Source organism: Nicotiana tomentosiformis, chromosome 3 (assembly GCF_000390325.3).
Source record: "Nicotiana tomentosiformis chromosome 3, ASM39032v3, whole genome shotgun sequence".
In the NCBI taxonomy this organism is placed as follows: Eukaryota; Viridiplantae; Streptophyta; class Magnoliopsida; order Solanales; family Solanaceae; genus Nicotiana; species Nicotiana tomentosiformis.
Genome location: NC_090814.1, coordinates 51,103,303 through 51,110,415, shown reverse-complemented (window position 1 = coordinate 51,110,415; position 7,113 = coordinate 51,103,303).

Below are 7,113 nucleotides of genomic sequence, written 5' to 3'. Positions count from 1 at the left end.
GACCAAAAGCTGCTTAGCTCTATAAATCTAGTGGAACCCGTCTCAAAAATCACCTCCCATCGAGCTTGCACACAAAAAAAAGAGAGAAGATAGCTCAATCCCTCCACCTTATGAATCTGCCAAGCATCTCGCACTTGCGGTTCACCTACTTTCTTCTGCGGCTCTGTAGGTGCAGTCAAAACTCCTCTTCTACGATTTCCGTGAAGGCCCCTGCCTTCGCTTCTGTGGATCAGGCTCCGCTTCTACTGAGTCACACCTGTGACTTGGGCTCCGCTTCTACGAAAACTCCTACCCCTCGCCACTTCGCACCTGCGCTCCACTTTCTGCATCTGTGATCTCGCAGATGCGGCCAAAACCTTGCACTTGCGCAACCCATCATCCCAACAAAAATACGCACCTGCGATGCCAGACACGCTTCTACAACTGCGCACCTACAACCAAATCCTTCGCAGGTGCGATCACATCAGACCTGAAATTCTTCAGCAATGTTTTAAGTCCAAATTCCCACTCGGTAACCATCTGTAATCCACCCGAGGCCCCCGGGACCTCAACCAAACATACCAACAAGTCCTAATACATCATATGAAATTAGTCAAAGCCTCAAATTGCACCAAACAACATCATAAACATGAATCGTACCCCAATTCAAGCCTAATGAAACTAACGAATTTCCAACTTCCAAAACTAACGCCGAAACATACCAAACCAACTTTGAATGACCTCAAATTTTTCACACAAGTCATAAATGAGACAACGGACCTATTCCAACTTCTGAACCCCAAATCTGAGACCGGTAACCACAGTGTCAACGCTTGGTCAAACCTCTGAACTCTCCAAACTTCAACTTTTTCAACTTTAGCCAATTCAAGCCGAAATCATCTACGAATTTTCAAATCAACATCCGGGCACACTCCTAAGTCCAAAATCACCATAAGGAGCTATCGAAACCATCAAAAATCTATCCCAGAATCATTTACACATAAGTCAATATCCGGTCAACTCTTTCAACTTAGTCTTCTAACCTTGGGACTAAGTGTCCTGACTCATTCTGACATATCCCCGAAACAAAACCAACTACCCCGACAAGTCACATAATAACAAATGGGCACATAATAAGCAATAAATAGGGGAACAGGGTTATAATACTCAAAAGGACTGGCCGGATCGTTACAAATACCCACTCTTATACCACCTCATATGTATCAATATCACAACCCAATAATCAACTCACACGACATGTGTCCATATGCCACAACATTACCAAATCAACAATAACAATGTTACCAGACCTCAAATCAATCTTAGAGAAGACCCTCGCGCCCTGAAGCTGGTCAAATAGATCATCAATATGCGGCAAATGATAGTTGTTCTTGATTGTAACTTTGTTCAACTGCCTATAGTCGATTAACATCCGCAAAGTACCATCCCTCTTCTTAACAAACAGAACCGGTGCACCCCATGACGATAAACTAGGCCTGATAAACCACTTATCAAGAAGTTCCTAAAGATGCTCCTTCAACTCCTTCAACTAAGCTGGTGCCATACGATACGGAGGAATAGAAATGGGTTGAGTTCCCAGCACCAAATCAATACAAAAATCAATATCCCCGTCGGGTGGCATGCCCGACAGATCTATAGGAAACACATCAAAAAAGTCTCGCACCACCTGAAGAGAATCAATAGTAGAGGTATCAGCGCCAACATCCCTCACAAAGGCAAAATATAACAAATATCCCTTCCCAACCATCCGTTGGGCCTTTAAATAAGAAATCACCCTGTTGGGAACATAATCTAGAGAACCTCTCCACTCGAACCTTGGCAACACCGACATCGCCAATGTCACGCTCTTAGCGTGACAATCTAGAATAGCATGACTTGGAGACAACCATTCCATACCCAAAATCACGTCGAAATCGACCATACTAAGCAATAAGAGATCAACTCTAGTCTCCAATCCCCCAATATTCATTACACACGACCGATATACACGATCCACAATAATAGTATCGCCCACTGCTTAGATAGATAAACATGTGAAACAACGACTCACGGGGCATATCCAAATAATGAGTAAAATAGGATAATACATAAGAATAAGTAGAACCACGGTAAAATAATGTGGAAGCTTCCCTGTAGCACACTGAGACAATACTTGTGATCACTGCATCTGAAGCAACAGTATCTGGCTGGCAGGAATATCATAGAATCGGGCATGACCACCACCTGATCGGCCTCCCCCTCTAAGGTGACCTGTAGCTTGTTGAGCCACACCCCGATCTCGCTGGGTGGGTGGTGAAGTTACTATTGCGGAAGTCATAGCCTGAACCCTCTGTTGTACTGGAACTCTCGGGCGATGAGGACACTGTCTCCAAATATTCCAAAAACTCCCCACACTCGAAAGAACTCCCTATTGGTGGTGGTGGGGGCTGAATCGGGCCCCGAGTACTAGAGTGACTATTAGAAGGATCTGGCATAGATAGAACCTGAATCGATGGAGCACGGGATGAACTCTAGGTTGGGAGAGCACTAAGAGATGACTGACTCGGACGAGCACTATACGAACCATGGCTAGCTGATGCATCACGATGAACTGGACGAGCTATCTGAGCGGGCCTATAAGGACGACCCCTGCTGTGGGAGAACTCCCCCCAATCAAACCATGAGGCCTCTTGGCCTCCCTCTCCTCACGCTTCTGACTATGGATCATCTCTATACACCGAGCAATATCAACCACCCTGTCAAACCTAGCACCCGATACACTCTCCCGAGTCATAACAAAATGCAACTGATAGTGGAGGCCATCAATGAACCTCCTAATCCTCTCCCTCTCAGTGGGAACTAACCAAAGTACGTGACGAGCCAACTCTGAAAATCTCATCTCATACTGGGTCACAGATATGCCCTCCTAACGTAGTTACTCGAACTGTCTGCACAGCTCCTCCCTGCGGTTCTGTGGCACAAACTTCTCCAAGAAGATAACGGAGAACTCGTGCCATGAATGTGGTGTAACACTGACTGGACCGCTCATTTCATAGGCCTCCCACCATCTGAAGGCAGCTTCTGATAGCTGAAAAGTAGTAAAGGAGACTCTACTAGTCTCCAGAATACCCGCTATGTGAAGACTCCGCTGGCACCTATCCAAGAAGTCCTGAGCATCCTCTGACTCAGCCCTACTAAATGATGGAGGCCTGAGCCTCCCAAATCTCTCCAGCCTCTTCTACTCCTCATCAGTCATAATGGGACCCACATGGTCCTGAGCAATTGCAACTGGCTGGGCTGGTAGTACCCCCAATGTCTGAAGTCCCTACATCACCTGCTTTGGAGTACGAGCAGTGGAAGTCGGCCTGAGAAGCGGCTCGTGCGATCTGAACAGAAACCGCCTGAGCAAGGTTGGTGCACACAGTCAATATCTAAGCCAAAGCCTACTGAAAGCTTGAAATCACAATGGGCACAGCTTGTGCCTGAGCTGGCCCCACTGGCTCAACAACATCTGGAACCTGTTCTTTAGTTAGAGCAACTGGTGGATCTGCAGGTGCTGCTCTAGCCGTTGTACGAGTTGCACCTCGACCCTTACTGCGACCCCTACCACAGCCCCAGCCTCTCGTGGCCCTAGCCGGTGGTAGTGGTGGCTGTCCGTCTAGTCCAGTAGCATGTGTCCTCACCATCTTTGAGAAAATAGAATAAAAGAAGTTTAGTTTCAGAAATCAACAATTCACATGACAAGAATACAAGAATATGAAGTTTTCCAAAGGATTCAATAGCCTCTCGAAGATAAGTACCGACATCTCTGTACCGATACGCAAGACTCTACTATACATGCTCATGACTCGTGAGACCTATGTAACCTAGGCTGTGATACCAACTTGTCACGACCCAAAACTAAACATGTCTTGATGGAACCTATCATAATACTAGGCAAGTGGACAACTAAACATACCAACACTTTCAAAGTTAAAATATACTAAAACAGGTTTAAATAAGTAAAAATCTCATAAAACTGGATAAACCGTCATGACTCGATACAGAAGATTCCCAAAACAAGGGTGTAACTGAGTACATGAGCATCTATACAAATACAAGGTCTGATACACTATCTAAGAAAACAAAAACTGGATAAATAAAACTGAGGGATAGGGGAGGAGAGTCAAGGTCTACCGAAGCCAGGGTAGTTACCTCAATAATCTCCGAATGACTAGAAACTCTAAAAATCAGCAACCACCATGTTCGGAAATATGTGGATCTGCACACGAAGTGCAGGGTGTAGCGTGAGTACAACCAACTCAGTAAGTAACAAGTCGAACTATTGGGCTGAAAGCAGAGACGAGCTTCACATGTACAGTTCAATTCCAGAATTATAGTACAGAAATGTAGGCATACTTCCAAGTTTAACAGTTAAAGCTCAAACGGGTAAGATATGTCAAGTTCAATTAAAACAAGATATGGTACATCTCGATATCTACATGCCAGCTATGTATGCCAACTGAAGTACAAAATAATGATGAAATCATATGCATACTCTCAGAGTATCAATCACTTAGTCCTCCCATTCACTAAATCCTCACAATCACTCATTCCTCACAATCACTCATTCCTCACAGTCACTCCATCCTAACAGTCACTCAATATTCCCAATCTCTCGGCACTCACACTCACACTCACACTCGCACTCAGTAGGTACTTGCGTTCTCTATGGGTGTACAGACTCCGGAGGGGTAAATCCAGCCCAAGCGCTATAATAAGCCAATCATGGCATGAATCAATAAAATATGATGCGTGCAGCCCGATCATATAAATATCCTCACAATCAGGCCCTCGACCTCACTCAATCATCAATCTCTCTAGTTTCTCGTGCTCACAAGAAACATGATAATCAGCCCAAATAATTATGATACGATGTATCAATAAATGATGACATATACTAAGATATGATATGTAAATAATAGCGGTGACTGAGTACATAATTGCAATTTAAGCAAATAATTTCAACATGCAACACGACCTCCATGGGTCCCAATAATACCAACATGTAGTCTAAGCATGATTTCTAACATGACTTGCAGCTCAATTTCTCTAACACATGTTGAATATACGGAAAACGACAAGATTATTCAACTATACAGTTCCATGGAATTGACAAAGTAACATTACCTACGGTGCACGCCCATACACCAGTCACCTAGCATATGTGTCACCTCAACACCAATCACATAACACATAATTCGGGGTTTCATACCCTCAGAACCAAGTTTAGAAGTGTTACTTACCTCAAACAGTGCAAATCTCTATTCCAATAAGCACTTGCATTGCGAATCGGCCTCCGAATCTAGCCACAAATAATTCGATACAATCAACACGAGCTAAAGGAATCAATTCCATATGCAAATACTAAGTTCTTAATCAAAAGTCAAAAAGTCAACTGAAAGTCGAACCCCGGACCCACGTCTCAGAATCCGATAAAAGTTACAAAATCCGGAAGCCATCTACAACGAGTCTAACCATACCAAATTTACCAAATTCTAACACCAAATCGTCACTTAAATCCCCAAATTTAACTCTCCAAATCCGTAGCCTCTAACACCCAAATTTCCACCTCAAAAACACACAAACTAGGTGGAAAATTCAATGGGGAAACAATATTATTGAATAAAAATGATCACAAGTGACTTACCTCAAGAAACCCCTCGAAATCCCTCTCACAAACCGCCTTAGTCAGAGTTTGCAAAGTCCAAAATGAGAAAAATCACGAAATCCTCGAATTAAATGTTCTGCCCAGTGGTTTCGCTTCTGCGGTACTGCTTTTGTGGTAAAAAATCCACTTCTATGAAAAACACTTAAATCCCATCCTCGCCCATCTACGGCCAATCTTCTGCATCTACGGGTATGCTTCTGCGAGATATCGACCACTTCTGCGGACCTAACCTTGCCTCCTATAATCCATATCTGAGGGCTCACAAATGCGGAAAATCCTTCAATTTCAAACTTTGATCCGTTAATCATCTGAACTCCACCCGAGGCCCCCGTGACCTCAACCAAGCATACCAACAAGTCCTAAAATAAGATACAAACTTAGTCGAGGCCTCAAATCGCATCAAACAACATCAAAAATACGAATCGCACCTCAATTCAAGCCAAACAAAAACTAAGAAATTCCAACTTCTATAATCGATGCCGAAACCTATCACATTAAGTTTGATTGACCTCAAATTTTGCACACAAGTCATAAATGACACAATAGACCTACTCCAACTCCCGAAACCCAAATCCGAGTCCGGTAAGCACAAAGTCAACTCTCGGTCAAACTTCTCAATTTCCAAAATTTCTAATTTTCCAACTTTTGCCATTTCAAGTCTACATCAACTACGGACCTCCAAATCACTATCTGTACACACTCCTAATTCCTAAATCACTCAACGGAGCTATCAGAACCATCAAAACTCTATCTCGGATCCATTTACATATAAGTCAACATCCGATTAACCTTTTCAACTTAAGCTTTCAACCTTGTGACTAAGTGTCTCAACTCATTCCGAAGCATCCCTGAAACCAAACTAACTATCCCAACAAGTCACATAATGACAATTGCACATAACATAATGTAAGACCCAACCGGTCATTTGCACTTTGCTCGATAGTTTGGGGGCATGAGTAGCTCCGTATGATGTATTATGACTGGTGTGTCTCATCGGTTTTGGTTTTCAGGTGATCCGAAGTTTGATTTGGAAGAATGAATTGCATTGTTGAAGCTTTAAGTAGGAAGAGTTGACCAAGTTTGACTTTTATGAATTTGACCCCGGAACGGCGTTGTGGTGGTTCCGTTAGGTCCGGATGGATATTTTTAGAAGTATTTGGCACTAATTGGCGAAAATGTAAAATTTGAAGGATTGGAAAGTTTGCAAGTTTGACTGGGAGTTGACCTTGTGGATATCGAACGGATTGTGATTCTGGGAATTGAAATAGCTTCGTTATATCATTTGGGACTTATGTGCAAAATTTGTGTTCATTCCGAGTTGATCTGTTATGTTTTGACGTGAGTTTTGGAAGTTGAAATTTGAAAGTTCATTTAATTTTGAATTGAGGTGCGATTCATCGTTTTGATTTTTTATGTGTGATTTG